This window comes from Somniosus microcephalus, unplaced genomic scaffold (assembly GCF_052327205.1).
Source record: "Somniosus microcephalus isolate GS21.2 unplaced genomic scaffold, FLI_Smic_1.0 unresolved_chr2, whole genome shotgun sequence".
NCBI classification, from domain to species: Eukaryota; Metazoa; Chordata; class Chondrichthyes; order Squaliformes; family Somniosidae; genus Somniosus; species Somniosus microcephalus.
This window is the reverse complement of record NW_028225180.1, coordinates 84,713,333-84,722,619: the sequence shown is the minus strand read 5'-3', so window position 1 is coordinate 84,722,619 and position 9,287 is coordinate 84,713,333. Positions and strand designations below refer to the sequence as shown.

The window sequence follows — 9,287 nt, the reverse complement described above, 5'->3', positions numbered from 1 at the left end:
TAAGTACTTTTTTTTGGAAGTGTGGTCACTGTTGTAATGTGGGAAACGCGGCAGCCAATTTGCGCACAGCAAGCTCCCACATACAGCAATGTGCTAATGACCGGATAATCTGTTTTTGTTGTGTTGGTTGAGGGATAAATATTGGCCCTAGGACACCAGGGAGAACTCCCCCTTGCTCTTCTTCGAAATAGTGGCCGTGGGATCTTTTACATCCACCCGAGGGGGCAGATGAGGGCCTCGGTTTAACGTCTCCTCCGAAAGGTGGCACCTCCGACACTGCGGTGCTCCTTCAGCACTGCACTGGGAGTGTCAGCTCAGATTTATGTGTTCAAGTCCCTGGAGTGGGACTTGAACCCACAAACTTCTGACCCAGAGGCGAGAAGAAGAAAAAACAGAAACATAGAAGATAGGAGCAGGAGGAGGCCATTCGGCCCCTCGAGCCTGCTCCGCCATTCAATGCGATCATGGCTGATCATCCAAATTCAGTACCCTGTCCCTGCTTTCTCCCCATAACCCTTGATCCCTTTAGCCTTAAGAAATATATCCAACTCCTTCTTGAATATATTTAATAAATTGGCCTCAACTGCCTTCTGTGGTAGAGAATTCCACAGGTTCACCACTCTCTGGGTGAAGATATTCCTCCTCATCTCTGTCCTAAATGGATTACCCCTTATCTTTAGACTGTGACCCCTGGTTCTGGTCTCCCCCGCCATCGGGAACATCCTTCCTGCATCTAGTCTGTCTAGTCCTGTCAGAATTTTATAAGTTTCAATGAGATCCCCTCTCATTCTTCTAAACTCCATCAAGTATAAGCCCAATCGACCCAATCTCTCATCATACGTCATTCCTGCCATCCCAGGTATCAGTCTGGTGAATCTTCGCTGCACTCCCTCCATGGCAAGAACATCCTTCCTCAGATAAGGCGACCAAAACTGCACACAATACTCAAGGTGTGGTCTCACCAAGGCCCTGTACAACTGCAGCAAGACATCCTTGCTCCTGTACTCGAATCCTCTCGCTAGACTCGAGAGACTGGTCCTGGCTCACATCAAAGCCAGTGTTCCCGCCTCTCTTGACCAACACCAGTTTGCCTATCGTGCAAACAGATCAACGGAGGATGCAATCACAACTGCTCTACACTCGGCACTGAATCACTTAGATGGTAAGGAGACCTACATCAGAATGCTGTTCATAGACTACAGCTCAGCATTCAACACTATCGTCCCCAACAAGCTGGCCTCCAAACTCTTGGCCTGAACACTTCCCTCTGCAACTGAACCCTGGACTTCCTAACAAACAGACCTCAGTCTGTCAAATTAGGTAACCACACCTCCCCCCCCCCAACCCTGAACACGGGGGCCCCACAAGGATGTGTGCTGAGCCCCCTCCTCTACTCCCTCTCCACCCACGACTGTGTGGCTGTTCATGGCTCCAACACCATCATCAAGTTTGCGGATGATACCACGGTAGTAGGCCAGATCACCAACAACGATGAGTCAGCCTACAGGGAGGAGGTCCAGCATCTCGTGAAGTGGTGCGCCGATAACAACCTGGCTCTTAACATCAAGAAAACCAAAGAAATCATTGTGGACTTCAGGAAGTCTAAAGGCGGAAGTCACACCCCCATCCACATCAATGGGGCTGTGGTGGAAAGGGTGGACAGCTTTAAGTTCCTCGGAGTCCACATCACGGAAGACCTCTCCTCGTCCCTCAATACCTCCTCTCTGGTGAAGAAGACCCAGCAGCGCCTATATTTCCTAAGGAGGCTGAAGGGATGTAACCTGTCACCCCTGATCCGCTCTAACTTTTACCGCTGCACAATAGAGAGCATCCTGATGAACTGTATCACAGTATGGTATGGCAGCTGTAGCTACTATGACCGGAAAGCCCTGCAGCGGGTAGTCAAAACTGCCCAACGCATTACCGGCACCCGGCTACCGACCATAGAGCACATATACCAGAAACGCTGTTTACGGAGGTCACGGTCCATCATCAAAGACCCTACCCACCCCAGCCACAGTCTGTTCGCCCTCCTGCCATCTGGGAGACGCTACAGATGCATTCGCACCCATACGACCAGATTTAGGAACAGCTTCTTTCCCAGGGCTGTCATCCTACTGAACTCCACAAATAAACTCTAAAGCCTGCACATCTGCCAATGCACTTTATTATGGTTATGTTTATGTTAATGTATTACAAGCCAAATGTATGTTGAATGTTTAAATGTCTTAATCTAAATGTACACTCTCGGGAGCCGCAAGCCTACATTTCGTTGTACTGCACTTGTGCACTAACAATGACAATAAAAGTTGATTTGATTTGATGAAGGCCAACATACCATTTGCCTTCTTAACCGCCTGCTGCACCTGCATGCTTACCTTCAGCGACTGGTGCACAAGGACACCCAGGTCTCGTTGCACTTCCCCTTCTCCCAATCTATTGCCGTTGAGATAATTATCCGCCTTCCTGTTTTTGCCACCAAAGTGGATAACCTCACATTTATCCACATTATACTGCATCTGCCATGCTTCTGCCCAATCACCCAACCTGTCCAAATCGTACTGGAGTTTCTCGGCATCCTCCTCACAGCACACACGCCCACCCAGCTTTGTGTTGTCTGCAAACTTGGAGATATTACATCTAGTTCCCTCGTCTAGAAGTAGAAGAAGACCAGCCGCCATCTTATGGAATGCTGGAGCGGCCGGGACAGCCTACTCCTGCTCCTAATTCTCATGCTTCCCCCACCCAACTGGGATCCCTGAACCTTGGAGTGGGGGGGAAAGTGAAAAAAAAAATCACTGCCCGATTGTGAACTACATGTCCCAGAGCGCTTTGCGAGGGAGCGCATGCGCAATCAGCGTGTGCGAGCGATAGATTTTTTTTTAAAAGAAAGCGCCCTTCTCCTTTAGCCTCACGTTTTACAACTACTGCGAAAATCTATCAGGGAAAAAAAGGTGTGGTTGATTTTAAAAATGTATTTTTTTATTAAAAAAAAAGAAACTACAAGTCCCGTCACGCCCTGCGGGCCAGCACGCATGCGCAGTGGGCCGTGTTGACCTGGGCGGTGCGCAGGTGCGGTGGGCCGTGTTGCCCAGGGCGGTGCGCAGGCGCGGTGGGCCGTGTTGACCAGGGCGGTGCGCAGGCGCGGTGGGCCGTGTTGACCAGGGCGGTGCGCAGGCGCGGTGGGCCGTGTTGACCAGGGCGGTGCGCAGGCGCAGTGGGCCGTGTTGACCAGGGTGGTGCGCAGGCGCGGGAGGAGGAGGCGGAGGAGGAAAATGGAGGCGGAGGAGAGAAAGTGAGAGAGAGAAAGAAAGAAAGTGAGAGAGAGAGATAGACAGATAGTGTGAGTGATATATAGAGAGAGAGACTTGCAGCCGGCGGAAATTTCGGTATTTGTTCCAACAAGAGGCGACTTTTTCCCCCCTCAACAACATTTGACCAACTCCCTCCCTGGCTGGGAGAGGCTGTGGGACGTCCTGCGGTGGAAGGCGCTCCAGACACAGGCCAGTCTCTTTCTGTTCTTTCAGGGGCCCATATATCAGCCCTGTAGCTCATCTGGGTTTTGTTTTACAGCATTTATCACAAAAAGTAATTGTATTCTGTTTGACTTCCTACTTCCCTCCCTGCCCCCCCCCCCCCCCCCCACCAACACACAGGTAAAGAATTGATTTGGTGTGCTTAGGGTTTTATTATCAATATAAGTTATTCCTTATTATGCCTGTAGAATGCAGCAGCTCTTAGTATTTCCATACAGTTTACCAAAATAAGAACCCCTGTTGGATGTCTCCCAATGCCTTGTAATTGGGTTTTTAATTGTACGCTGCGGGCACGGGGGGCGCTGCGGGCATGGGGGATGCTGCGAGTATGGGGGGTGCTGCGGGTATGGACACTGGGTAGGGGGGGACGCTGCGGGTATGGACACTGGGTGGGGGGGACGCTGAGGGTATGGGGGGCGCTGCGGGTACGGACACTGGGTAGGGGGGACGCTGAGGGTACGGGGGGCGCTGCGGGTACGGAAACTGGGTACGGGGTCGCTGTGGGCACGGTGCTGCGGGTACGGGGGATGCTGCGGGTACGGACACTGGGTACGGGGGCGCTGTGGGCATGGGGTGCTGCGGGTACAGGGGCGCTGCGGGTACAGACACGGTACGGGGGCGCTGTGGGCATGGGGTGCTGCGGGTACGGGGGCGCTGCGGGTACGGACACTGGCTACGGGGGACGCTGCGGGTATGGGGGACGCTGCGGGTACGGACACACTGGGTATTGGGGAAGTTGCGGGTACGGTCACTGGGTGGGGGGGACGCTGCGGGTACGGACACTGGGTACGGGGGCGCTGTGGGCACGGTGCTGCGGGTACGGGGGACACTGCGGGTACGGACACTGGGTACGGGTGACGCTGCGGGTACGGACACTGGCTATGGGGGACGCTGCGGGTACGGGGGCGCTCTGGGTACGGACACACTGGGTAAGGGGGATGCTGCGGGTATGGGGGCGCTGTGGGTGCGGACACGGTACGGGGGACGCTGCGGGTACGGACAGACTGGGTACGGGGGGCGCTGTGGGTACGGACACACTTGGTACGGGGGACGCTGCGGGTACGGACACACTGGGTACGGGGGACGCTGCGGGTACGGACACACTGGGTACGGGGGACGCTGCGGGTACGGACACACTGGGTACGGGGGACGCTGCGGGTACGGACACACTGGGTACGGGGGACGCTGCGGGTACGGACACACTGGGTACGGGGGACGCTGCGGGTACGGACACACTGGGTACGGGGGACGCTGCGGGTACGGACACTGGGTACGGGGGACGCTGCGGGTACGGACACACTGGGTACGGGGGACGCTGCGGGTACGGGCATACTGGGTACGGGGGGCGCTGCGGGTACGGGGGCGCTGCGGGTACGGGGACGCTGCGGGTACGGGGGGCGCTGGGTACGGGGGCACGGTGTGGGTGCAGCGTATCAATGCAGTATTGGTATCTGGTTCACTAATGTCCTTTAGGGATGGAAATCTGCCATCCTTACCCGGTCTGACCTATATGTGACTCCAGACCCACAGCAATGTGGTTGACTCTTAACTGTTCTCTGAAATGGCCGAGCAAGACACTCTGTTCTATCAAAACCGCTACGAAAGAACCTCACATTGCAGCCATTCAAGGGCAATTAGGGATGGGCAATAAATGCCAGCCTTGCCTGTGTGTGTTTCTCTGTGTCTTGCCATGTCCAGGATTGCGCTTTGGCACAGTTCCCTGACTGCAGCCCCTTTTTATTAATCTTTCCCTTTCCCCTCTCCTGTCCTCAAGGTGCTGACTCTTCACTGACACCTTCTTCTTAGGCAGTCCCTCGGAACCGAGGATGACTTGCTTCCACATTAAGAATGTGTTTTCAGGTGACTGATGAGTCCAATGCGGGACCTACAGTCTCTGTCACAGGTGGGGCAGACGGTGGTTGAAGGGGCGGGTGGGTGGGGTGCTTGGGTTGACGTGCGCTCCTTGCGCTGCCTGCGCTTGGCTTCCGCTTACTCCCGGTGAAGAGACTCGAGGTGTTCGGCACCTTCCCGGATGCTTCTCCTCCACTTTGTGCAGTCTTGGGCCAGGGATTCCCAGGTGTCGGTGGGGATGTTGCACTTTTTCCAAGGAGGCTTTGAGGGTGTCCTTGAAGCGTTTCCTCTGCCCAGCTGGAGCTCTCTTGCCGTGTCGGAGCTCCGAGTAGAGCGCTTGTTTTGGGAGTCTCGTGTCGGGCATGCGGATGATGTCGTCTGTCCATCGGAGCTGATCGAGCGTGGTCAAAGCTTCGATGCTGGGGATGTTGGCCTGAGCAAGAACACTGACGTTGGTGCGCCTATCCTGCCAAGGGATTTGCAGGATCTTGCGGAGGCAGCGTTGGTGGTACCTCTCCAGTGCTTTGAGGTGCCTGCTGTACATGGTCCATGTCTCTGAGGCATACAGGAGGGCGGGTATCACTGCTGCTCTGTAGACTGTTGCTGTGTGCAATGTGTATGTAAGACTACAACAACAACTTGCATTTATACAGCGCCTTTAACGTAGTAAAACATCCCAAGGCGATTCACAGGAGTGTAAATGGGGTGGGGTGCTTGGGTTGACGTGCGTGGTCAAAGCTTCAATGCTGGGGATGTCCACTGACTTGGACCTTTGCTGGATAGCCAGTGTAGGCGGGCTGTTCATCATATAGGGGCCATTGCAGCTGAGTTCGACCCTGACTGCCACACATTCAGGGGACACCAGCTAGTTATAAGGACCTGGCTGATTTTTAAAATTATTCCTTTTCACCTCCCCCCCCCCCCCCCCCCCCCCCCCCTCAGGAGTGCTGTGGCCAGTTGGAACTTTCTGCTACCTTAGATCAGCTAAGTCAGTACGAACCTGAGATCCAAACTACTCTGCTCCTGATCTGTATGACTTAGTGCTACAACAGGCAGTCAGATTAAAGTTGGGCCATTGTGCGCAACATGCAAGTCCAGGCTCTGCTACCATGGGTGAGCAAAAGGAACATCACAGCAGCTGCAGTTCCACAGAAGGAATGGAGGGGAAAGTGAACTCATGTTGGTGTCCTGAGTGACATTTTAGCTACCTTTCAGACAGACTAGATGCATGGCAACCATACCTGTATGGTGTACATATAAGTATCCGGTACAGTACACGAGGGGAGCGAGTATTTTCAAACCAGTAATTGCTCACTTTAACAAAGGTGGTTTTTGTTGCTCCCCAGTCTTTGCGTTGCAGTTTGTTGGTGAAAGTTATTCGGGTCGGGGGCTTCCCGCGGGTGCAAGCCTGCGACCTGCACTTACCTAGCACGCCGGCCGTTGAGCTGCGGGCCCATGTGGGATTCCGATCCTCGGCCTCCTCCAGCTGCCGGCGCGCAGTGCTTGTGTATCCCAGGGGCGCAGTTAGTTCGATGTGTCCCCTGGGATCATGTGGGCCATGGGGAGCCAATGGCAGCAGGGAATGCTTCATTCGTAAATTTGACAGGAAGATCTGTCAAACTTATAAATACTATAAGCCCCAAAACATCACTAAATCTTCAAATAAATTTTTAAAAACCATCACATTTTTAAAATAAACTATAAATTACATGAAATAACTATTTTAAACAATTTAAATTTTTGAAAAGATTAATTACATTTTCTATTGGGGCTAAAAATAAACTTACCTTTCTTTAAAGTATTTATAAAAATAATGAACCTGTGGAAAAAATGTTTTAATTTTAATTAATTCACCACTTACCTTGTAAAATGCAGGCCTTACGCCTGCTTTTTAAAAGTGTAACTCCTGGAGACTTACCCTCCCGGGAAAACCTGTATTAAAAAAAACCTTAAGTTCGATGCGCACGCGCTGCCTCTCCTGCGCGCGCGTTCGACCACTGAACCTCTTCTTTCAGTGAACGGAAGTGCCGGTTTCCCGCGCATGCGCAGTGCATGCACGAAACCGGCACTTCCATTGGGCTTACAAGTGAGTACCCAGCGCGTACTCATCCGTGGAGACCCGAAGTTCTGGGCCATTAGCTCCTTAACACTAACTTGCGTCTTGTCTGTGTTGTGCATCTGCTAATGTCAGAGTTACTGTGCAAGGCAGTTAAGCATTATTCATGTTGAGTATTGCTTACAGTATTGAATAATATATAAGCCGAATTGATTTTTATTTTTATCACTCACTGTCTCCAATCTCAGATGGGACTCGTTCCAAGAAGCTCAACTTCCTCTTTCATGCTTCACCTTCCCGACCAACTCTCGCCCAGCTGTTCGAAACTATAAAAGTCCCAAGTCTGTTCCATCAACCAGGGGGATGTTGTCTCACACCAGCTTCTGGAGACTGCAACAAAAATAAAACCTGTCTGGGTGGTTCTTTCATGTTCGAGCTTCTGACATTCCTTGCAGTTCTCTTATCTTCATTTTATTCATGGTACTATGGCCGTATTTTTCCTCCCTTTAGTTCCTCCTAAGCTGCAAATGCGCTGCTCTGTGCAATCTGCCTTCTGCCCGCATCATCAGTGTTCAAATAACGACACAAAACTAGGTGGGATTGTGAGTTGTGAGGAGGGTGCGAAGAGGCTTCAAGGCGATTTAGACAAGTTGAGTGAGTGGGCAAATACACGGCAGATGCAGTATAACGTGGATAAATGTGAAGTTATCCACTTCGGTAAGAAAAACAGAAAGGTGGAGTATTATTTAAATGGTGATAGATTGGGAAATGTTGATGTACAGAGGGACCTGGGTGTCCTTGTACACCAGTCACTGAAAACAAACATGCAGGTACAGCAGGCAGTTAGGAAGGCAAATGGTACATTGACCTTCATTGCAAGAGGATTTGAGTACAGGAGCAAGGATGTCTTACTACAGTTATAGAGGGCCTTGGTGAGACCACACCTGGAGTACTGTGTGCAGTTTTGGTCTTACCTAAGAAAGGATATACTTGCCATAGAGGGAGTGCAGCGAAGGTTCACCTGACTGGTTCCTGGGACGGCAGGACTGTCGTATGAGGAGAGATTGGGTCGACTAGGCCTGTATTCACTAGAGTTTAGAAGAATGAGAGGGGATCTGATTGAAACGTATAAAATTCTGACAGGGCTAGACAGACTGGATGCAGGGAGGATGTTTCCCCTGGCTGGGGGGGGTTCTAGAACGAGGGGTCACAGTCTCAGGATACGGGGTAGGACATTTAGGACTGAGATGAGGAGAAATGTCTTCACTCAGAGGGTGGTGAACCTGTGGAATTCTCTACCACAGAAGGCTGTGGAGGCCAAGTCACTGAATATATTTAAGAAGGAGATAGATTTCTAGACACAAGACATCAAGGGGTATGGGGAGAGAGCGGGAATATGGTATTGAGATAGAGGATCAGCCATGATCATATTGAATGGCGGAGCAGGCTCGAAGGGCCGAATGGCCGACTCCTGCTCCTGTATTTTTTTCTATGACCACTTGTCTAACTTGTTGTTTGCCAGGACCTCAGAATGGTGCAGCTCCCTGTCTCCTTCAATCTTCCCTTCCTTTCCACAAAGCACAGGCTTTTAAAACAACAACGACAACTTGTATTTACACAGCGCCTTTAATGTAGTAAAACGTCCCAAGGCTCTTCACCAGGAGTGTTATAAGACAAAAAATTTGACACCCAGCCATGTCCGGAGAAATTAGGGCAGGTGACCAAAAGCTTGGTCGAAGAGGTCGGTTTTAAGGAGTGTCTTAAAGGAGGAGAGAGAGGCGGAGAGGTTTAGGGAGGGAATTCCAGAGCTCGGGGCCCAGGGGCTGAAGGCACAGCCGCCAATG

The 9,287-nt window shown here is 51.8% G+C and overlaps 1 protein-coding gene across 1 annotated transcript in view; it reads left to right on the top strand.

Moving 5' to 3' along the window:
- The first annotated feature begins 3,239 nt into the window (after nucleotides 1-3,239).
- The window catches only part of LOC147092940 (integral membrane protein GPR137-like), a 50,926-nt gene continuing 44,878 nt past the window's right edge, over nucleotides 3,240-9,287 (top strand). The window contains exon 1 of the mRNA XM_085976264.1: nucleotides 3,240-3,503. The gene's annotated coding sequence lies outside the window, so the exon portion shown is untranslated. The remainder of the gene's footprint in view (nucleotides 3,504-9,287) is intronic.